This window comes from Thermobia domestica, chromosome 4 (genome assembly GCF_964235325.1).
Source record: "Thermobia domestica chromosome 4, izTheDome1.hap1.1, whole genome shotgun sequence".
In the NCBI taxonomy this organism is placed as follows: domain Eukaryota; kingdom Metazoa; phylum Arthropoda; class Insecta; order Zygentoma; family Lepismatidae; genus Thermobia; species Thermobia domestica.
In genome coordinates this window covers 20,519,993-20,546,616 of record NC_137457.1, presented here as the reverse complement: position 1 = coordinate 20,546,616, position 26,624 = coordinate 20,519,993, and positions in this window count along the sequence as shown.

The following is a 26,624-nucleotide window of genomic DNA, read 5'->3' as shown; positions in this document are numbered from 1 at the left end:
TATTGGAAACGTTGCTCCGTTACAGAGCAATACACCGGAGCAATTTGGCGTCACGGAACAGCGTTGATTTACGTACAATAACATGGCTTAATGAATCTGTTTAGAATAGTGTATTATTTTCCATAGTTCAATACCGTAAATACTCACAAAATAACATTATAAAAATTTGTGGGTATTAAATGAGATCTTCCTTAGTTGCAAATAATGAGTTTTAGTGAATGGCCACCTTCAACGAATACAAAGAACCAAATTTATATGAAGTAGAACACCTTCCATTTATATGGTTGAATGCATATTTTAAAATTACAGTTATGTATTTGAAAGACAAAAAATATAAGCTGTTGTAAATCAGTTTTATGAGGTTTTGAAAAAGTTCCATATATTAAATTACTAATTTTTAATTCTTATAGTGTTATCAGGGAATTTATTTCCTTCTATGCGTATGTGAAATGTGTATCAGAGAAATCCTCCTGAATATTTTTTTTGAAATTTTGTTTATTATAATTTGGCATAAAATAACTGTATACATATTTTTGAGAGAAAAGTCAAATAGGGGTTGTTTGAGAGAAAAGTCAAATAATTTGTACGTATAATCTACCATAATGTATACGCAGAGTTCAATAGTATGATTAGAATATTCGTAGGTATCTGTGTAATATTTAAAAAATCCTCGGTTTTCTGCTAATTCTTAAATCCTTTAATTATACTTAACTGATATTACAAAATTGAATATTTAAATTAATTCGTTTTCACATAATTTGTAAATATGACGAATCCCATCGAGAAACTGACTGTACTATGTTACTTTGCAACTACCTCGTGTCTAAGAATAAAACACGCCTTGACACAGGAAGATATAACTCATTTGAAAAAGTTGTAAATTAACTTGTGTCTAAGAGAAAAAGGACTTGACTAATGAAGAAATAAAATGTTTGAAAAAAGTTGAAAATCAGCAAATTTTTGACGAAAAGGTCAGTTTGAAATCGTAATTGTGTTCTACATCACGAAAGTCGCTGTCTTTCAACTAATCTCAAAATTTTCTAAACTTTTCTTTTCTGTGTAAATTAGTGTTTTGTTTTTGAGATACGAGGTAACTGCAAACTACCGTCAAAATGCAAAATTCGATTTTAGATTATACCCTTACATATTTGATATATTCAGGCTTGTTGATTTTGAACACAAAGAAGTTGACTTAGTAACAGTATATGATGTGTAAATCGTACTAAGCCGTTCAATGTACGAGGGGTATCAATAAATCTTCGTCCTAGAGAAGAAGGAAAAGAGGTGCTGAATTCATTGTTTTGTCATTTGTCAGGGTAGTCTTCCTCGACCTGAATGCACTCACTATGTTCCAACATTTGTATACCCTTCGAACAAAACATTCGGCGAAACTTTCAAAATACTCCTTTACCGCACGAATGACATTCTTATCACTGTCAAATTTCTTTCCCCGTTGTCGGTACTTCAAATTTGGAAATAGGTACAAAGCACTTGGGGCCAAGTCTGGTGAATAGGATGAGTGGTCGATCAATTTGAAGCCAACATCATTAATGACTGTCATTACAACTGTTTGCCCTTTGCATGATAACTTTCGTCTTTGTTTCTGCTGGATGGTTTAGCGCAAACTTCGGATTATGTTGACGTAATAATCACTTGCGATGGTCTGCCCACGTGCCAAATCGTCAATGAATAATATTTCTTTAGCATTCCAGACGAAACTGATACCAATTTCTACCCGGCGCTAGTTCGAAGCGGAATTTACAGGTGCACGAGGAACCGTGGTGTTTCCCCTCCATAGATTGCCGATTTGTCTCCGGATCTAAATCATGAATGCAAGTCTCATATGTGATTACAAATTGCTTGAAAAACATACCTGAATTAAGGTTTATCTTAAGACTGTTTTATGTTTAACATCAACCATTATGGACTGCATTATACCATATGATATGTTAGTCTCCTCTACGATTTTTCGTATAGTCACTTTTCGTTCAACCATCACGATATCATGGATATTGTTTACGTTTTCTTCATTCGACACTTGCATGGGTGACCGCCACGTGTTGCGTCCACACGTGATTATCTACCAATATTGAATCCGTGACATAATCATTCTAGAATTGAATATGACGGAGAAGGATCAGGGAACGCACTCACCAATTCTTCACGGATTTGCTTTCTTTTTAGTCGTTTTTCTTCAATAGGAACTTTATCACAGCACTTTACTCAGAAGTCTTCATTTTCATCAAATGTCAAAACCGGTTCATTCACACACCTGTAATTAGAAAAGAAAATGGGTTTGATACGGGTGATTTTTCGTGTAAACTTACTGAAGACTACAGCACTGCATATTAAAAAGAGGATGGACCCTATATGTAAGGGCATCTGGCTGAAGACTTATTGATAAACCCTCGTATATTCAAATAAACTAAAAGAAAAAAACTTTAAAGATACATTTTAAGGTATAGAAACATGTATAAGTGGTTCGCGTTGTTACATTTCTGTAAATCGATATCTGAGAAAGTTGAATTTTGATAAATTTTTATATTTATAAAGCTGTAGAAAGTAAATACAAAACTTCAAAATTATCCGATGGAAATAAACCTTTAAAATGGCTTAAGTAACTCAACATATTTTCTATTGTATTTTGTTCGGATCATATTTTTTTTTAAGATACGAACATCTCTTCCGTCTCCAGAATTCTTCCTATGGTATGTTTTCTAGACTAATCTTTGGAATCATTAATAATTTTACCCAATGAAAATTTGACTTTCTATCAACATGCAGATTCAAAAACCATGATAAAATGATGAGATAATGTGCATTAATACTAGTGCTGTGCAGTTGTAAAATATATATAATTGAGTGTAGAACAACCGTTTGATAAAAAGGAAATCTCTATCACTCATCATTGGTATTTCTAACCATGAAAACGTAATAAACTTAAATATATCATTGAGGCTTGCCCTTGTATCTGGGAAATAAGACTTGTTGTACTTTATTATTTGCGAAAAATGGCTTTAGATGGTATGCACTGGGGAACGATGGGAGTACACATAACAGATATATGATGTATAACCGAACTCATTAAGCGCTTAGTGTATATTCTTGTATCCAGATTAAATTACTAATATTCTAACGCACTCTAGAGCCTAATCCTGACATAACAAACATTATATATCTAACAGAAGCAAGGTTTTCCAGAATGCTGAATGACAAAATCAGTGGCAACTTTGAAATCAGGTCCAATTATTGAATTTTCTTTCTCACAGCATGTTCCGTGATAAACTAAACATTTTCAATTCAAATTAGGAGGTACTTGCATCAACCAAATCTTATAGAAAGATCTTGTTAACATATTAAACTTCAAATATAAATTAGAAAGAAGTACAAAACGGCCAGATAGTGGTTAAATATACGTGATTTTCTTTTATACCTGATGTTCCACATTGTGTAAACAGGCTTCTAATGTAGAGTGTAGCCTCCCTTGTAGCATGTAGAGCCCTTCCCATATGACTGCGTAAAGTACTATTGAGTTTGGTAATTATTTAGGACGTATACGTGCTACCTAAACACGGGAGAGACAAGTAGTCCCTTATTTCTTCGACATGACTGCCAGAAGATGTTTAACTCACAAGTTCATATATGTCTCTTAGCAGACGACCAACTACTTCGACTATCCAACCATGCTGGGAATCTCCATTTACTATATTGAGAATAACGAAATATTAACTAGTGAAAAGTGGTAATTTCAATGTTATGGGTAAATACTTTCAATCCAATTGAATGGAAGGGATTATTAGCGGATAAATCAATGGATGAAATTCAGATGGCAACTTCCTCCATCTTGACTCTGCATTTATTATCCAAATAACTAATAATTTCCTGACGAGAGAATACACTTGTTTATTAAAAAAATATTTTCCAACAGTTTCTATAACGTAACGTTATCTTCCTCAAACGTTAATATATATATGTTCATATTAATATAGGTAATAGTGATGTCATAATATTAAATGATTGATATCAATTGTTGCTTATTATGCCATTAGTTGTATATAAAATAGTGATGGTAGGATACTCCATTTATAATAGTGTTGGTGATATTTACAGAGACGTAGTTTCTTACATGTCACCTGCGAGAACCACAGTTTTGGTATTTTCAGACAACCAGATAAACTTTTCTGTTTCCGAAATCTATGGTATTTCAGGTCCTAGTTAATCATATTGCACATTATTGGCTATTCTACACATACTGGTTATTTTAGTTTATAGAGTAATGTTGTCACACACAGTTTATTTACTGGGGTTTTAATACAGCATTAAATTGACACGGAACTAATGTATTCTTTCTAAAATAAGCAACATTCGGAATAAGTTGGCAATTTATATATAAGGATGTTACGACTGTGCGCTCAAGAATTACTCATACTTTAACTGGTTATTACACAATTCTGTGGGTGTATGCAGGAACCTGATATGTTACAATTAAGGCATTTTGAAATAAAGAACTGCAAAGTTTAGGGCTATAATATCTACATTAACTGTTCTGATAATTACATTTTGATTTCAGTATTTAGTAAATGATCATGACAAAATATGTTGAAATCGCTGTCTGGCTATATGCGAAAATATTACGTACACAATAGTTGAAAAAAATGGCACTTTAGATAGACAGTTGTTAGCGTGTACGAACCTGATATGTTACATGGTGGCGATTCTAGTTTCGATTGTCAGTAGTTCCTTCGTCTGGTAGCGTTCCTATTTGGCCTTCTACGTCTCTTTCGGTATGTTGACGTGCAGAAAGCTCTAATTTTATTAGTGGTGCAGTAACACTGAATATACGTGTCATTCAAATCGTTTTCAACGGTCTTCTGTTGCTCTCAAGTAGAACATTTATCCTTACCGCTCATACATAACACCCCAAACAAACCATAAACGGCACGAGCTTTTGCCATTGCTAAACGTATACCAAAAATTTGTATATTTTGATAATTTATCAATAACAATAGTAGTATCAATAAGATATACATATTAGAAAATCATTTTAAACAAAATCCAACATATTAAATATGGACCTTTAAAGATTATACATCGTGTTCGCTAAATATGTACATGCCTTTCTGTACAAGAAGGTAAAAATAAAATATCGTTTTTTTTCACCACCTCAATCGAAAGACCATCCTCAACTAAAAGTACTTGTTGACTTATATCTCTTATGTAATAAGGGAACATGTGACTTGAATGCTGTTCAACTTCGTTTTAAGCCGTATGATAATTTAGTTGCGTTTTCTTTACTTCGGTAGTGTTCTCGCAGTTCTGGTGGACCGTCTCACATAGCCTCGCTGCTGAAAGGGAAGTTAAACTGAAAATCAACTCAATTCAGCAGTTCTGGTGGAATATAAGTATAACGCTTTCGCAAATCCTTTACTTTCTTAGCAGGCAAGTTTCTTCATCCGAAGTACAGAGCAAGCAATTTCTAGAGATCTGGGTGTTGGCCACGTACGGCGATGGTGAATGTTTGTCATTTATTTATATCAGAGAGTAAGGATATAGACAATACCAAATTTCACCTTCGTAATTCTAATTTTGCAATGTTTCAGTATTTAAATGGTTCACCCTGAACACATCCTTTGCAGATGACTAATGATGAAATAATAGGAAAAAGGGAAAAGAACACATTTCTCGTCATTTCCGTTAGTTAGAAAGATAAGGTTCTTTTGGATATTCAAATGAATTCGGCCCACATGTAGAATGTATACTTCTGTTGCAGGCAATTTCTTCTTTCCAAAATTCCAAAATCCCTGTCACAATATAGAAAAGTGCGACCAGGTAACAGAAAATTGTGCTATCATAATTAAAAGTCCACTACAATGTCGTTTGCATCAAGAGTGGGAAGAATAGAATGGAGCTAGAACATATCAGATTCTTGCACGCTACAAGCATTAATTGTAATTCCCGATACAATGTGCGCAAAAGTTTCTGGTGGACTTTTAAACTTCCTACAACTCTGATTTTTTACAAGAATTCGAAGGACCTCTGGAGCCTTCATGAATGGCGATAACTCAGTTTTCACAAAAATGTCACATATCGGGTTCTTCCATACACCCACAGAATTTGACTTTAACAGAGATATTCATTAATATATTAACGTGTCTAACAGAAGAAGTAACAAAATGTAAAGATATTCCGGATTACATTAATATTTGCACGAAACGTTCACACATTTTATATATAGTTGAAAGTTATAAATGATAGATGAAAAAAGATCCAGGTCAGTTTTATGGAACGCATGGCTCTATTAAAATCGCACAAAGGAATTTTAAGCTACGCGGAAACACATTGTACGTCTGTTTCTCCGTTACTTTCTAGAGATTGACATTTCTAAAATAAGCTCGGCAAGAACGTCACTTTAAAGAAGTAGGAGACATGATACTTTAATTTGGAAAATTAGTAAATTGTAATATATTTTATATTATTCATATCATATGACATATTTGTGAATTGCTGCTGTTCTCATAATTAGTAGAAATGTAATAATCTGAACATCAGTAAATTAGTTCTTTTTTTACACGAATACTTAATCAATGGGCTTCTCACAACAACCTTATAATTCCGTAGAGTTCTTCTTAGTTTTTCTTGTAGGATAGTTTGTTCCGATTGTGGTTACAAATTGCTTGAAAAACATCTCTGAATTAAGCTTTATCTTAAGACTGTTTCCATATGTTTAACATCAACCATTATGGACTGCATTATATCAGATGATATGTCAGTCTTCTCTACGATTTTTCGTATAGTCACTTTTCGATCAGCCATCACGATATCATGGATATTGTTTACGTTTTCTTCATTCGACACTTGCATGGGCGACTAGCACGTGTTGCGTCCACACTTGATTATCTACCAATATTGAATCCGTGATATAATCATTCTAGAATTGAATATGACGAAGAAGGATCAGGGAACGTACTCACCAATTCTTCACGGATTTGCTTTCTTTTTAGTTGTTTTTATCAATAGGAACTTTATCACCGCACTTTACTCAGAACTCTTCATTTTCATCAAATGTCAAAACCGGTTCATTCACATATCTGTAATTAGGAAAGAAAATGGGTTAGATACTGGTGATTTTTCGTGTAAACCTACTGAAGACTACAACACTGCATATTAAAAAGAGGATGGATCCTATATTTAAGGGCATCTGGCTGAAGACTTATTGACAAACCCTCGTATATTCAACTAAACTAAAAGAAAAAATAAAGATACAATACTAAGGTATAGAAACATGTATAAGTGGTTCGCTTGGTTACATTTCTGTAAATGGATATCTGAGAAAGTGAAATATGATAAATTTTTATACTTATAAAGTTGTAAAAACTAAATATACAACTTCAAAATTATCCGATGGAAATAAACCTTTAGAATGGCTTAAGTAATTCAACATATTTTCTATTGTATTTTGATCGGATCATATTTTCTTAAGATACGAACATGTCTTCTATCTCCAGACCTCTTCTTATGGTATGTTATCTAGACTAATCTTTTGAATCATTAATAATTTTACCCAATGAAAATTTGACTTTGTATCAACATGCAGATACAAATACCATGATAAAATGATGAGATAATGTACATTAATGCTAGTGCTGTGCAGTTGTAAAATATATATAATTGGGTGTAGAACAAACGTTTGATAAAAAGGAAATTTCTATCATTCATCATTGGTATTTCTAACCATGAAAACGTAATAAACTTAGATATATCATTGAGGTTTGCACTTGTATCTGGGAAATAAGACTTGTTGTACTTTATTATTTGCGAAATATGGCTTTAGATGGTATGCGCTTGGGAACGATGGGAGTTCACATAACGGATATATGATGTATAACCGCTCTCATTAAGCGCTTAGTGTATATTCTTGTATCCAGATTAAATTACTAATATTCTAACGCACTCTAGAAAATAATCCTGACATAATAAACATTATATATTTAACAGAAGCAGGGTTTTCCAATATGCTGAATGACAAAATCAATGGCAACTTTGAAATCAGGTCCAATGATTGAATAGTTAGTTTTTCCAAATTATACATAGTGTCCAAATTGACGAGATTTTTGAGAACTTTCACAAGTAAATTCATTTGAATTGCATTACAACATTGTACAAGACTTTTCTCATTGACGAATGCGAATGAATTGGCAACTTGTAAAGAAAATAAGAGAAAGAGAAACACTGAAATGTCGCAAACAGTACTCAAGCATCTATCCTAAACAAATTATTCCTTTATAGCCTAGCTCTGGTAAGCATAACAAGTCATTTAAAATAAAAGATATACAAAGATTGTTTATTTTTAAGGGGCAATTTTCTGTAGACCATATTCTATGTTAGTGTCTTAGTATGTTGATCTATTTTAAAGCTTTACTTTTCAGTAGTGATCTTAGAAATAAATAGTTTGGTTTTAAAAGATCATATGAAAGTTGAATGTTGTGATTCAACTTGTAATTATTCTCTTGAAAACTGTAAATAAGAAAATTGAATTATAGTATAAGATCGATATATTAATGATAGCATTTATTTATTCTGTTATATAAGCGTGCCTTAAATTTAAAAGCACATACAAGGATATTTAGCTTCCTACATTTCTTTATTTAGAACGATAATTTCTTGATTCAAACCTAGCTTTCTGATTCCAGAGATATATCTCCTTCTGTAAAGCTCAACCCCATGTCATCAACGATGCCTGGAAAATGCCAAGAAGCAGTTTGCTCATCATTTTCTATTTGTTATTAAATGTCTTCCTTCTAGCAGCAACGTATTTAACGGGAATTGAATAACTCATCAAGGAAAACAAATAGAAAAACGGAGCAAGGCAGCAATTAACTATATATCAAATTATGAAATATTATAATGTTTATGAAATATTATAATATAATAGAATTTAGAATATATGACATATAATATATAGAACTGTGTTAAAGATTATTGTGTTAAACTGATGGCAGAATTAGAAAGTTTCTAACAGCTAAAAGAAAAATCTTTCGTTTGGATAATACTCATTTAACCCGTAATAGGGCGCATGGTGTACAAAGCTCCGCAGCAAATACTTTTAGTATTGTATGAGACACAATGCGGCACCCCCACCGCTCACCCCCACCCTATCTACCCGCTACTATCCCTATTCCTAACCCTTAGAGAGAGAACTAGTTTGACGCTCAGCTCTGGCTAGGTTAGGCGTTTCAGCAAACAGTGTTGTCTCTTGTACGCCGCGCGCCCTATCGTGTAAGTTTTTGTGTGGACATTTGTACGCCGCCCGCCTTAAGAAACGACACTGTTTTTACAAACTTTTTACGTACTTGTTTTAGTGAAATCGTTTTGTTTTGCGTTTCATGTCGCCGTGTGTTTTATGTTTGTAATGTATTATAATTTGAATCTGTAAATAAACCTATTACTTTGTAGAATTTTCTGTTAAAGATATGTTGGCTACAATGGAAAATGAAGAAAAATAGTTTGCTTTCTTTGCTTGATAGCGTTAAAAAATCGAAGAAGAAGAAAAAATGATGAACCTGGTATAAAAACTTTGCGTAGACATTTGTTTGCAAATAACGAAGATGATAGTAGAAGTAATGAACCTGAACTAGAAGATGTCATCGAAGGGGAAGGATCTGATCAGTCCGAAGGTGAATTGGAACACAGTGTTCACGATACGGAGTCAGAAATGTCTGCTAATGAAGAAACTGCAATAGAAGATGATAGTGATGGAACAGTAAATCGGAATTTGTTAATTGGAAAAGACAAGGAAACTGAATGGAATGTTCACATGAACGATGCTAATTTACGTGGAAGAGTGCGAAGACAAAATATTATTCGTGCGGAAAGAATAGGAGTGCGTCTTCCTACACCAAAAGGTGAAGCTTTCGCAACGAAAACCCTATACGAAACTTGGAAGCTACTTTTCCCTGACTCGCACATTGTCGAAATTGTTGAGTACACCAATGTTTGGATACGGACAAATAGAGCAAATTATGCTCTTGAAAGGGACGCTAAAGAGACTGACCGATTAGAAATCCATGCTGTTATGGGTTTGTTATTTCTTGCCGGTGTGATGCGGTCCTCGCATCCACGTATGGAAGATCTATGGGCAAACGATGGACTAGAAATTGAGTACTTTCGTTGCACAATGTCAGCCAAACGTTCCATTTTATATTCATTTCTTGTAATAAAGTCGTTTTCCCAACTTTTAGTTTTTTACCTGTAAAATTATAAGTTTAAATAAATTTTGTTTACAAAATTGTCAAATTTGAAATTTTTTAACATATAAATTGTTTAAAACAACTTAGGACTGAAACATTACAGTAAATATGTCTTAAGAGATCAAATGAGTGTATGTGGTACTTTGTACGCCACGCGGCCTATTACGTAACTTTTCCTTATGCACCATATTAAGGATTAACAAAAATGAGACACTCCAAGAATTTCGTGATTATAATTGAAATAAATTGATATAGTATTCGTCGATTGTTGATAGACTAATACGGAGATATTTTTCATGCATTCTCTCGAAAACGAAATAATGAAATTAATTAAATTATGAGTAAAGTTGTTCTAGATTAAGCAGTGAAAAATAAATAAAAATTATTAGCTTTTCCATAAATTACCTTACTCGACAATGAAATGAAATACAAATTTAATATAGAAGCAGTTAAATAAATTATCCGTTTTGCCAAATATCGGAAAATAGTAAAAGTTCTCCTTGATGGGGACACAACAAGAAAATAATGACGATTCCTTAATATAATCAAACGCCTCATAATTGATAATGACAATAGTAAATGTTACGACAGCGATAGTATTCCGATTGGAGGAATGCACGTAAGATCATGAGTGAAATAATTTCATGCATTCAATGTTTTCACTGGTGTAAAACGTTGCTTAATAATACATGAAGTACTACAAAATTTATCCAATGTTCAATACTTTGTTACTCTCTGTATCATAGAATTTACCTAAACTATATCGGAACCAGAGAACAATCACAATCTTATAATAGTGACGGAAGGAGCATGTTGTATTCATCAACATTATAAAGATATCTCCGGAATAGGTTCTGAAAGCTTCGGTAAGTACAAAATAAAATCTACAAGTTTTGGTTTACAAATTTTGGTCTACAGGAATACAAGTTTTGGTTTCCGGTATGACAAAATTTATTGTTTGTGCAACACTCAAGAAAAGTTCATCAAATATAATGGATGATTCAAATGAAGTTTTACAAACACACTGGATAACTATCTTAGAATATATGGGGTCTAGATTTAATGAAATCAGTGAACAGATAAAAGAAGCCGAAAATGTCTAGGACTCAAAATGGAAAATTAATTGTCTTCTGCAATTGTCTAAATCTTACAAAGAACTCTCAGAAATACTATGAAGTTACCACTGATGCATTGGTAACATAGTGCACTTAGGATTTGAAAGCAAACAAGCAGAGAATATCTACTTCTCTTCGTAAATTCAGATTGTCAGGTTAGATAATCTGCTTCAATTGTATTGAAAACTTGTATTGTATGTGCATCAAATACATTACTTTAAAACGTAAAATGTGTTTTTACAACGTTTTAGAAATATAAAAACCTTAGTACTACGCGGTTTGTATTTCAGGAATCCCGAGGAATTGAAATCATTTAATTAAGTGATATGTCCTTCCATTTGCTAAGAAAGGAAACCATAAGAAAACCGCTATTTATTTACATATACAGCAGAATATTTAGTTTCTGCTTGTAGTTTATTGGTTCTTGTCCCTTTAGTTATACAGGCAACTATCTTTAAGCATAATTTGTAAACTGTTAGTGCATTTATAACACCTATTCGTTAAACCTAGATTAGTGATAAGCGATTTAGAAACAGAAAGAATTCTCTCCGGTCAGAATTGCAGCCTTGATGACGGCCTGGAAAAAATTTGCTTTCAATAGGAAATTAAAGATAACAGACCGTGTATCACATTTTTTATTAGTTCCTCGTTCTTGGTGATATGTTAAAAGGTCATGTTATGTGTAAACCAAAATATCGAATATATGCATAGTGTCAGAGTGTTACACTATGGCATGTCAATGTTGTATAGTTACAGAGGAGAATATAAGAGTTAAACATACGAAGCAAACTACGGTATACCCTAAGATGTTTATAAGATTAGCTTATTTTATTGTGTGCAGTTTGGACGTTTTCAACGGCTGTTTATTTGACTTTTTGTCGAAAAATCTAATAAGGCTAGTAGATCTAAAGGAAGGGATAATGCAAAAAGGTTATGCGATTTTAAAACAACGTTGGTGTTTTACATTCCTAGAGCTATGATGAAAAGTTTGTAAAGAATAACAGTGCTTTGAAAAAATTGCATCTGAAATACCCAGTTGTAATTGGTTGTCAATCATCAAGATTCGGTATTCCATGCACCTTGGTTGCATGAAGTATTAATTTATATTACCTGCTATACCCATGCGGTGATGAGAAGTGTACTAAGAACTCAAATCAGAGACTGATAGCCCCGTCTACAGAGTATGAACCCAATGTAGTTCGTATCCATTATGCGTATACATACCCAGGATAAATATAGGATATCATCGTTCATCCATCTGAAACACTTAGCTGTTTGAAAGGTTTCCAACATTTCGTAATTTTATTTCTATTTCTGAGCTGCTTACATAGAGTACACAAAGTGATACATTTCTTTGATATGACATAGTGTTTACCAATCATTGGAATTTGTTACCATAAACGTAAATGACTACGGAATATTGGTAAGTTGGCTGCTATTACTTCTAAGAAGCGTAAGATCGTATTTAGACAGATTAACCCAAATAGGATTATAAGTGACCTTATGTTAAGTATATTATGTTAAAAGTTTGATAGTTCCTTTTACATTTTCATGAGTGTATTTAAAGTATAGACTATAATGTGGTTGGTTTTAATGCCCACGAGATATAGAGTAATGCGGTAATAATATATATCACCATTATCAATATATAAAACAGATTTTGGTATCGTGTGTAGGCGATCATATCTAGTTCAGGATTGCAGTATGATAACTATATTATTTCATGCTAGTAGAAATGCAACCAGTTCCATTTTTTAAAGATTTGTGGTATGGAAGTCGAATGCAAAGTAAGTCTAATGAGGTCGTGGTGTGAAGCAAGCTAAGAAATAATCTGCTTTTCAGCTTACAGGTATTTTGCGCTGGCTTATACTCTCATCTTCCAGCTGCTGCATTACTTCTAGCTGAGAGGCTTTGCACAATGCAGCATATGTGAAAAGTATATGTTTACCTTTTCTATGAAATTTGCGTAACCTTCCTTTTTTCGCTCTATTTCTGAACAAGTTGGAAAGCTACCTTTACGAAAGCTACTGGTATTGGATCCCTATTTAATTGTACTTCTGAAAAAAAAAGATGCATGTATTATGGTACAAAAAATTAATTTCTATTACAATTTGTTATATTTTTGTTTTTAGTTTTTTTATAATTAATATTATATTTCAGTAATAAAATACGTTTCAATTTTCCTACTATGTACATACCACCTTTCGTAAGTAAATAAATGACTCTTAGTTATGTAGGGTAACCCATGGTACGTAGTATTTCTAATATATTTCTATGTATGATACCACGAACTTGTGAATTCATCAGTCGATACAGTACACCTGAAATAAGAACGATATATCAATAACTATTACTGGTATGAATGTATATTATCCTGATGTAAACTACAAAGCCATCGTGAGCAAGTTTTCATTCTACGGTGGCACACTATCAATAAAATACCTCATTTTTATTGCTCCAAAAATCATGTTACACATGCCATGTTTGTTATTTAATTTTAAGGTAATGTTCTATTTTTATATGTTCTCTATACGTTTCTCATAATGTATTATCAAACAGTACTAAAATTCATTTATGTTTCTTTAGTTATTGAGGAATGCACATAAAAGGTTTTAAGAATATCATGCTTAATATTGCGTATAAACTTACCAGCCTCCCGAAGCTGCCTTGGGCTAAGTGAGCTTTCCTTTAAGACATGCCAGAACCTGAATGCGCCTTGGAGACTGCTTTGTGAGTGGGGTCACCGCAAAAAAACACGTATTTCCTTTCATCTGGTCAAAAACACACACTATTTTACTCTTTGTAATCAGAGCAATTGTGTAATTACTAACTTTTATAATAAATTGATAAGGGGAAAACTAGCCCGGACAGTCACTTAGTCTTTATCTATAAAGTCAATACATGGTATAGGCACAGGAGTTTTGTACGTGGCGCTCTTTACATTAACTTTTGCAGGCACCGATAATGTCAGTATCAAAATTCAGTTAAGTCACACTATCACTCAGTTCTTTATTCTTTCCTTTCCGAGTGCGATATATGCCAGAAACTAGATCAGGTAACAAACATATAGGTCAGTAGGGAAAAATACAACTATGATAGAGGATACAACTTTCTAATATATCCTTTAACATGCCACATTTGACGAAGAATTCCGGACACGTACACGAGGACCCGGAAAGATTTTTAATGATTTTGGATCATATGGCAAACATACAACCATGGTCACCGGCTAAAAAGAATGAAATTTCTACGTAAAGTCCGAGCAATCATGCAGTTAATACCGGAAGCGACAGAAGAACAAAAGATCCATCATTTGTCATTGGGACTACAAAGGGATTTCCTTATCATGATAGCTTTAGAAAGATTTGTAACAATAGCCGTCCTACAGACTAATTTAAGTACCTTGGAAACCGTCAATGACGCTTTAAGAAGAAGAGAGCATGCTGAGCTATAACAAAAAGCTGCACATGGTATACGGCCAAACTTCTATACCTAACCCGCAGAATATACCCTATGGATTCCAACGGAACCAAAGATAATGTATCCTATACAACAGTCATACCACCATATTTATCCAGTACAAAAGCAGCTCTCACACAACTAACGCAGTTATGGACCTACATAACAACAATTTAATAATTCTATAACTACTAATCAACCTAATCCTCAAGAACATCACAACACGACTAAAGAACCAAGAACCGTTCCCCACCACGAACAAAATCCTGCGCAATATGTCCTATCTACTTTGGCCAATAAAATTACAGAATTGTCGCTTGTGATTACGCAGACAAGTTATAAAAACCAAATGGAATACAAAAAATGAATAAGAATTCTAACATAAATAAAAAACAGGGCGAAGTTCATAACAATCACGAGCCCAAACAAGTGTAGGATCAAATTTTAGTAAGTGCGATACGCCAGAAGCGGGGACACAGTGCATGCGTTTGTTATAAGCGTCAAAAAATCTTGTAAGGCCGCCCCTTGGCAAAGGGGACAACAACCATGAGCATCCGAAACATGAGGACAATGAGAAACTAGCAAGTACAATCAGTTAACTTACTGTTTTTATGATAAAACAGCAATCGGAATAATTTGAAGAAAGAAGAGAAAACGTCACTACAAAAGACGAAATAAACCGGACACATTTAACAATTAGGACTAAATCAGGATCTCAAAATCGAATAATTGATGTGAGCAGTACGATATCTATTTGGCCATCCAATTCATTACCCCTGTGACGAGTCTAGTTCTATTTTAGACTATAGTAAAAGAAATTTCGGGAAACAACATTTGTTCAAAAAAATAGCATTGTTAAAATTGGTAAAACAACATTTACTCATTACTTTCGAGCAATCAATAGGACAATGCCAGTAATTATAGGAATAGACGTTCTCTAACGTTCACATTCCACCATCAACTTAACAAGAGTATTTTTTTTCTTTAAGCGTCCAAAGAAGCCACAGCTACCGGCAGAGAGCAAAGAAAATACGCTGTCAGCTTTTACAACTCAGATATGTCGCAGACAAACCCAAACTGTTTATACGTGACTAAGCAGATTTTATTTCCTCCACGTTCGCATACATTCATTCAAGTAGCAGGAAATAAAATATACTCCTGTGTCTCTAGAGTGAAGACTTCAGGAATATTTATACACTTCAGGATAAGACTTCGTATCATGCCTACAGTTGTACTTTCACCTAGATAAACATATGTCCTTAAAGTAAGGTAGAGTTTATTCAGTATTACCAATTACCAGAAATAAATCTAGTCTATTGCACTGGATTACTGTAGTTTTCGGCTACTTCATGAGCCATCATAGAACTACGATATATACTTTTCAGAGACAATGGACAGGAGTGGGACATGAATTCAATTAGAGGTGGAAAAATCCAGCGAAAATGGTCATATAAAATGGAGTTTGTTCTGGGAGATATATTTTTTGAATCAAACTTGATATGTATTATTTTATACCATTGCATTCAGCTGTCGTTTTGTTGATGGTAATATTGTATCGTACAAATATATAACTTAGAAAGGGATCTTAGCCTGCTCTATTATATAATGTTTGGACGAAGCAACCCTCCGATCTCGAACATAAGTCATCTATTCTACATTACGTCTCATGTTTATGTCTTACAAGATAATGCTGCGTATAATTAAAAACAAATGACAATATAATTGCAGGATTTGTAACAGTATATTGACTACTACAAGGATCAACGTTTTCAATTTTACTTATTTTCAAATAGTTTTCCAGGTTCTAAATAGTCTACATTAATAACACTAGACAGAAAAAAGTATGTTCTGAGCCAGATTTAAGAAAATTGTAGTTAACATAGTTCTGAAATATGGTAGGTGTATTGAAAAGTAAGAAATAATTACGTTACGTAAATGCTATTTCTTAAAACATAACCTTTCAGGAAAGCAACAAACAATTATGATTAAATCTGATATTTTGTATGAGGAGTTTGAGTTTCCTGTTCTCTTAAATCTTAGATTGGAAAACTTGAAGTAAAAACAAATATTTAAAAAGCATATTCAAGTATTATTCTTATGTAAAAGAGTTTTCAGTGGTACAATACCGATATGAAAAAGAAAAGATATTCCACTTAACGCAACAATACAATAAAAGAAAATCATAACCAATGGACATTATATATATGAAGGTTGTATACAAATGTATATATATATATATATATATATATATATATATATATATATATATATATATATATATATATATATATATACAGTATATTTGTATACAATCTTCATAATATATTTAACCGAAACAGCTCACCTTCTGTTTCGCAACATAACGATAACTGTTTATCAATGAATTTTGCTACAATGGTGACAATTCCTATAATGGTTTTTAACTTTCTGTTTACTTTCCTGCTGTGTTCAGTTCGATAAATGAAACTTAAAGATATGAAAAAAATACTTTGCTTGTTACATTGTAAGCGCATAATATAATATGATATTAGAGGGTGTTAATAAATTGTATCGATAAATGAGAGACGATTACTAATTTCAAAATAATGCAGGATATAATTTCCAGGTATAGTCTCAAAATAATTGCCAGATACGATTTGATGTGAAGTTGGGCCCAAAATAGATCAACGTCAGCGTACCAGCAATGAACACGGAAATCTTAGGCATAAATTCGAAAGTATTTCGAACGCCAACACTGTGGTATGTCTCGTTCGAATTGTCGCGTGGTGGAATGTTTTGTTGGATGCTCATAAGTGAAGAATCGGGAAATCTATCATGGTATTATGCATCGCACAATATATTATTCAGAATGCAAGGAACTGTAGGACTAACATATCCTTCTTCCCATTGTTTCAATATACGTTCACTCATCAAATCATACTTTTTGTTAAATTTGAACCCTTCTTGAAATCAGATCATAAATGACATGGGTTTTAAGATCATATCTTATAATTATACAACGTAAAGTATATTTGGATTGGAGAAATATTTTGTCACCAAATCTGATGTAATTATTATACAGTAGATCATCCAACCCTCTCTTTACTAGTGACGGACTTCGTTGTTAAAGGGTTTCTCCGTCACATTCACGTTTTAACCTATGATATCTCGAGGGGGGTTTTGATACAACATCTATGTCTCTTTTGCTTTTTATGCTTCGGTTGCAGTTTTTGATATCGGTTATGAGGAGGTCTCCGCCATTTATTTTTCTGATCTATCTAATTCTTTGGAGAAAGTCTGTAATGTGTTTTAACAATTTCGACACTTTGGGAATCCACTCATGCCTCTGTGGATCTGGCTTGCTGACCGATCTCACCAGTGTGTTGGTGAACTTGGTCTTCTTGTTTGACCTTGTATTTCTATTTATTTACGACTCTTTCTCCTTAGTTTGCGTTCTTTTTGTTGTTTTGACTATTTTTTTTATTTGATCGTATACTACAGTTTTGTTTTCACTTTTTTAATAAATTTGCTGAGGTCGTTCTCGGCCTTCTTTTCCCGGAGATTTCATTTCTTTATTTGATGTAAGTTCCTAAGGAAAATTTTGTGCTTTTTACGAGCAAGCGCTTTATCAGTGTTCAAAGACAGTGAATAGGGATGAAAAGAAGATTAGGTATGCCTCAGTCATCTTTTCTTCTAGACTTAACCTACTCTGTAAATATATGATATTCACTTGATCCTTGGTTATAGAATCATATTCTTTCTAGTGCGACATGTAACGTGTTTATTGCCATATAGACGATCTTATTCATCTTATATAATGAATATTATAAGCTCAAACACCAAATTAGAAAACTGAAATAATTTTTAAACTTTACAACAGTTATATAGTTCTCCATAACTAATTCTCATTATTTTTAGTTACACTCTGGACTATATGGTTTCTCGTTTTGGTACAATATTAGGTAGACAAGCGATAGAGGAAATATGAGTCTTTCATACCGACTGCCTTATTAAGAAACCTAAGATGTTCATGATGATTTATTAAAGAACAATGTGAGAAATGCTTTGAAATTATCAGGTACAAATGAACTATTCTGGAAGTTTTACGAATAAATTATTGTTTGAGATTATGTTTGTGTACGAGTATTGAATTTGTTCCATTTAAGTACCTTCTCTCATTACTGTCCTTTACGAAAATTTTTTATATTTGAAATTCTGTATATTTCATGGAAGTAAGAATTTTAATAGCTCTGATATATTTTGACGAAGTCTTAAGGATTATTTCTTCCACTGCTTTTTAGACCTGTTGAATTAATTACTTGTATATATTTTACAATGCTAGTTATGACTCTTTGAGACACCTTTAAGGACGTGAAGGAATTTGCACTATACACCTATAAGAATTGCTACTGTCATGTCCCTTAATAGAGACGGTAATCACAAAAAGGAACTTGAAATCCCTTCGGAAAATTGTTTGTATTCACACGTTAAAATGAAATGTTATCTTCATCAGCTTTCTCATTAATAATATCATTTATGTTAGTGACTCTGAGCTACACACACACACATACATACACCAAAATGTTATTCACAATCGGTAATCGCCTTGCGAAAATCATTTTACATACTCTTTGAACTCATCAGTATGCTCGATGAACGATTTTAATTGTCAAATATTAAATTCCAATTTCTCGTTTTTTATCACGTAGTAAAATTAAAGATGCACTATTTTATTTTTAAAATAAAAATATAATATATTATAAACAAAACACATACGATGTTTCTTGTAATAAGTGCATATTCTTGAATACCATATGTATAAAATGTTGAATTGCAAAGCTATCACCAAAAAACAGCACCTATGTTGAAATTTGTACATCACTTTTTACTATCTTTTTTAATAAATATATTAATCAATATATAATTTTACATTTCCCATAAGACCTACTTTTCTATCGAAGAATTTGTTCGGGTATTTCAACTTTTCTTGACAATTACAGTATAAACTGTGTCAAGCATTTGCAATATTTACAGGTAATGTATATAATTTCCGACTGAAAATATTACTTACAAATCTTAGAAGTACGAATGTAAAAGGTAACCAAATAAGAAAATTTGACTTAAATCATTCAGAATAACGCAATTTCTCCAAATATGCAATCTGTTCATCTCATTCAAGTTTTCGTACAATTGAATCAATCCGAAATGAATGTCAACATTATATTTCGAGAAAAGAAAAGCAAATCTTTTCTATTCTCATTTTCCCCTGTTAAAAAGATTTCAATGATACTGCTGTAACCGCCTCGTAGGTTTTATGTCCTATGTTCAAATCCACGTCTCGCTTCCTCATTTTAGCCCTAATATACTACGCCTGGTTGAAACAAAACAACAAAATTGAAAAGTGTGTGGCAGACCATACAAGTGTTGCTTATTTTTTCACTGTTCTTCCTGTGCACCATCACAACAATTGATGAATTTAAACTATCAATTTATACCTCAAAGAACAAGTTGTTCTGTCGTTCGATGCTGACACAGACTAAGCTAGTTGGAAGATTCCCACAATCCAACCATAACGTTTCCCATTTGTCACTAGTAGAGACAATTCCAAACAAATAGGTATAGTCCATATGTTCTAATGGTAAAGCACCATAATAATATAAATGCGGAATCCTAGCTGAATACAACATAGAGTGTGGAAGTTTTTAAAACTTAATGGAGGAGCGGGTTGTTATAATTATCAATAACAACATATAGCTTTCTTACCTAAAGCAGTTAATTCTCACGTTTATTTCTGGAAACATTGGCTCGTCTAAATAATGTAACACGTTTCGTAGATTTCCTAACTCATTATTTTAATTCTTAACTAACTCGTGACTTATATGTTCTGAAAAAGTACCTTTTCTTGATTGTGGATTAATGTATACATGTATCTTATCTTCTGATTAAATTATTTTCTACTGGAACCACGAAACAGCAAGATTTAGATAATAAATTAAAATGGAAATGATGAAACTTCTTATGTTTTAACAAAGTTTATGGGTGTATAGTTAACTGGCAGGCTGTGAAGTTCTCAGCCTTAACAATCTTGGCTAAATTTCCCGTGGTTCTAGAATTACATTATATACACAAGACATAGAAAGGAAGCAAGAGTAAAGACACGGACTGTCTATCTCTATAGATTAAAAGCGCATTTATTTCCCTATCTTCCTTTGGGTAATTTCCCTATTTTCTCCCTTTCTCATATTTTGAATTTTCAATGGTTTCGATCAATTTTCAATCTTCTTCAATGGTTTCTCTCTCTTAGTAATTAATTGTGGTTTGAAATCACCACTTAGAAATTTAGACATTTGATATTTGGTCAAGATGCCAACTTGATGACTGAAAGAACGCAGGCACATGCGATGAAGGAATAAATGTTCTCGTTTTCCCTTCCAAAATATTTTTCAACTGTTAAATTCATTGCAGTCTTCTTTTTTGTGGATATGTCACATTGATTACAATGGCCAAGGGTAGATCACTTAATGTCAGATTCATTAATGTGTCTTTACTATTATGTTTCTTTCTTCGAAACTTCATCTGTCTTTCTATGCCAACCTCTGCTAACTTACCTCTGCTAACACATACTAACTTTAATTCAAGAAAACAATTATTAGTAACAATGTGAACAAATAGAAACGTGTTTTGAAGCCAAGGAATTAGTGTGTAAAGAAACATAACTGAACGTGACCCTAACTAATCTATAACCGTCCACTACTATTCCATGGTCACTGACAAAGGATAATCTAAAAAAAACAACGACGTATTTACTAACATTTATAAATCCAAAGAAATACATTTTGAACGATAAGGAAATATATACACACAGATATTAACACTAACTGTTTCGAAAGCAATTACCAATGTTTAAATTTTGGAAACGGGAATTTCGACTTTTTATTTATACTGCACTTGTGTTACTTAACACGGCTGTATAATGTACGTAATTTACTAGTAAATTACTGGCGCTTCTGGCTCCTTCAAGAAGTGTCTGTATAGTTTTAAATATGGATGCTTAAATGCCGCATATAAAATGCAACCTGGGTTAGCTCCGTGAATTATACTGAGAGAAATTTACACCGTCAATGAGGAAAAAACACAATACATTAAAACGAAGTTAGCGGAAATATGGGCACAACGTGAGCTTAAACGTTACTATTTCCTTTATTTCAAAACTTTTCATTGGTTTGCCTTCCCTCTTTCCTTATTTTCAGCTAGAATATTTGATATTCATCTACTTCTTGAATGCTTTCTGTCTCTCAAATTATTGTTTCTGTCAATAGGAGATATTTTTTTGCAATGGATAATGACATTTCCTACATGATGGAGATACTATTATCTCCCATTGTTAAGTGTTATACTTAGAACGTAACAAAAATGGGTTTTCCTTCTGGCCATGCAGTACATATCTGGGTGATGCCCAACGATTCTTATTTCTGCTTCCAATTGAGATAATATAAGGCATGACCAATTTGCCGCATATTTGAACTGTTCAGTTTTTGTCTAAATATAAGGTTGCGAAGAGTTAACAATTCTCCGGGAGAGATGAGTTACTATTTCATATAACACGGATCTCCCCTAACTTTATATGTGTTATTTACCTAGGGCTATCTGTTAAATTTGGGATTCAATCAACAAATGTAATATGTCAAATGTTTTCTAGGATCAAAATATATATAATGGTAAAATTGAGCAGTGTATCTCCCTGTTTTGGATACAAAATTGACAAGAATTAAGCTCTGGCGGGTTGTTATTTAAATTATCATATCACAAAGTTTTATCAAGTTTTATAGTTATATAGATAAGTATGCGTGTCCATTTACCGTTATGAGAAATGGATGCATTGATGAACTACCTTCTGTAAGTAAAAATGTCAAATTATTTATATTAAAATTTGCAAACCTATGTCACCTAATGGTTTAAGTTCTGTTTTACAAGTGACTTCATTACAAATGGTAGAGTTCGACATTGTGTTAACTTTTAAAGTCAGGGAATTTTGTTGGTAGAAATGCAAGAATGGGGGATATGATATTTCATGAAGGCTTATTGCTAAATATAGTTATATGAGTGAATACCAAAGGACAATTCACTTTCTTTATACATGGACATATGTCGATATAATTTTCCAATTTACTATTGTGCATTGCCTTATGATACTTGAATATTGTCAGAAAACAACCACTTTTGAATGAACGCTATAAGATTCATATATACTTCTGTAAATTAGCTTAATTCTCATTATATTCTTTCATACGAACATGTCGGTCAAAATCACAGTGTTAAGTGTAACGCTTTTTTGACATAATTTAAATTCAGAGTACGAAATTGACTTAGCGTGAGGATAACGTTTGAATGCGAGTCCCAATTTTAATTAAGATAGATTGAAATGGATGGTCGTATAAAGATTGAAAGAGGGATTTTGCATTTTATTTCATAGGACATGCGTATCTTGAGGCACTATACCTTAATTTCGGAATGAGTACATTTGGTTACTATTAACTGAAGAAATTTTCATAATAAAAATGTGTTTTTTACTACTTTCATGCACGTATTTTTGAATTTCAATGGTTTAAGTTGACCCAATGCAATAGTAAATCATTAGTTTAATTTAATTCTGAGATTTGGACCTAAAATTAAGATTTAACACTAGTATATTATCATTAGGATGAGTATAGAGCATAGTGTAAGATTGTTGGTAATAATTTATATTTCTATGGTTAGTTAATTCCTAGATCTAACTAGGAATTTCGGGTCGTGTTATTCATATCGCTCACTAATATAGAGGAACAATTTTGGAATTGAAATTTTGTTTGTTTCCAAGACTCATATTCTAGGATGAACGATACAGTAGAATTTTAAGACGTTACTTTGTTAACTGAATATTGGTAAACCGAGCAAATAATTACCGTTAGTGTTTAAATGTTCTTCTTATTATAAAGTTTCTGCTTCTCTTTGGTTCTTTTGGTAAAGCATATAATTTAACTTCATCATTGATTTGTTTCCAGTACTTTATATACCATTATTAAAATATGTTATCTAACAATCACTACTTTAATTCTAGTTGCAGTTGTTAGTCTTAGGCCATTGTGAAAAGTTATTATTTATTCAAACTGATTATTGTTCACTTTTAAACATTTCCCTATTTTCACAGTATTTTGTAAAAATGATGCTTTTGTTTAGAATAATTAGATATTTCTTTTAATATTTTTGTTTAAGAGTTTTTGATCTAGTATTACTGTTATTGCTCATAGCCAATCATTTTCGGAATGTTAATAATTATGAAATCTTATTAATGTTCACTGGAAAGTCATCCTTCATGCAAGTTAAGTGGCTGATCACTTTCAAATCGTTGCTACATATATTAATTTTTTTCTCAATATCCTTGTTCAACGTTTTTGGTTGAAGAGAACGTGTTCATGAACATTAGTTTGAAATTATGGTGTAAATATTGCTACGATGAAATGTGCTTATACACTCTGAAAAAGATTTCACCCTTTACATAAGTTGATAACCATATTTTCTAGTAAAACCAGATCTAAAATAATAAATTCTGTCAATAAACGATTATATCGGAAACACATGTCATATCAGTAGATTGTATTTTTTTTACTTTTAAAGTGGGGTTAAAGTGACGAAGTTACGTATCTGAGTGCTACAGAAAGTTTCGAAAATTTCACTTCTTAAGAATTTCTATATTTAAGGTGGTTTAATATGTACACTATCTACTATTTATAAACGAAGGATAAATCCACGTATTTCGTATAATGTGTTAAATGCTTACCAAAGAAAATAAGTTTGGTTTGAATCCTAGTACATAGTGAACGCTCTGTAATACTTGTATTGGCCTCTTCTTAGTCGGAGATGGTAGTTAGTATTCTTACCAATATTTACTGTTTTATATGTGACATATATAGACAATTTAAGACATGTTTATTTTTAATAAAATTACCGAAGAAATAAGCCAGTGTACCCTTCGAAATTGATTAATTTATCATTATCTTATACCAAACACTGACATCTTTGGTCAACTATATAAACATGGAACGTGATAGACCTTAATCTTCTGCAGCGGAATAAATACAACTGTACACTTTTTGAACAATTTAAATATAATACAAATAAAATTGACCCCGGAGGTCCAATTAAGTTGACAATTTGAAATATTGAGTCCTAAAGAAGATTTAGTAAATTTTGATTTTTTGAGTTTCCACATTTACTGGATATTTTAAAGTATGTACCCTAAGAGTCTATGGTTGATAATAATGACTGCAGCCGTGTATTCGCAAAGACTGTACTCACCAAGTTATCCATTAAAAGGACTAAAACCTTAACTGGCAGTATGTAATAAATTAAAGCATACGTTTCTTTTTTCAAATTTTAATCTCACGAACACGAACGATATGGACCACCCAAACTCATAGACATAAATAAAATGGTTCTATATATCACGTCAAAGGATTAGTTGTGACTATTTCTAAAGAGAGAGTATGAAATGGTCCTGTGCACGTCCCTAAAAGTTGCTGGGTGGGACACCGTGCCCAATGCCAAAAATTAGAGAGATGCATCTCTGTACACTAAGGTTAACAGCCCCGTTCAAGACATCTAGGCCCATGCCCTCGTATATCCAACATTTATTGTTGTCTCGGTCGGTGATATGTTTGCAATACTTCTGTTGTATTCTTGGGTGATAATGAAGGGTAATATTCTAGTATCAGGCAAAAATAAAAAACTTTTTTATATATATATATAATTCAGTCATGTAATATCAGTACAGATACAGTGTTCACATAAGGCATGAAAAAGAAAATATATTATTGTTTAAAATACATTCGCACCGTACAACAAATACAGCAATGCCATCTCAATTAAATACAAATAAACAAAACTTGAATATAAATTACAGATACGTACCCTTTTCAATTATTTAAGAATACCTTCAAGATACACAAGAAGAAAAATAATAAAGAGAAACTACAGCTAAGTGGCAGTGTCAATGTGCTAACAGTGATTTCCTCAGACGCAATGGTAAAGCACACAACTTATAAAAACGACATTTATGAGATGGTGTTGATACTGTGGAATCATATAGATAAGACACAAATCAGTACATAACGACTGAAATAAATAGAACGATAATTTTTAATACGGTAAGAGTGTCCTTTCTAGATTTAAATTACTATTCAATTACCATTTAAAACTCTATTAAACGACTCTTTGAGTAGTCCAGGTATGTATCCATCAATTACCATAAATATATAACGAAACCCAGTTTTCACATAATATACAGTTATGTGACAACTTCTGTGCTGTTAGATTATTTTCCAGAAATTCTAGAATAACAGAACTAGTAAAAGAACTCGATAAGATGGTAGTTCCTATACTTGTTCAGAATGTTGATCTGATACAGATACGACAAAGCGCTGTACATTTGTGCAGTAGTTTCAGTCCTCTGGCATTTCATCCATCAAACTCGAAGGTAATAAATTATCTTATTATGTGTAGGAGTTGGTTTAGCTGTTAGCAACTCTTACAAAACTATAGTTCATTTAACAGTTATGATTTTTGCCAGTGTTTTTTTAATTTTATTTTAACAAGTAAATAATATTTTCATTACTGCATTGCAAATGAATATATGTTATATCATTGAAACGAAATATAGTACTTTTGTTCCACTACTTTGTTTTGTGAGAAACTATAAACAACGGTCGAATGAGTAAGTAGTATAGCAGCTCAATTATACTTAGGGCACTCACTCCGAAGAATAACGCAATGATATTAGCCATCCCAA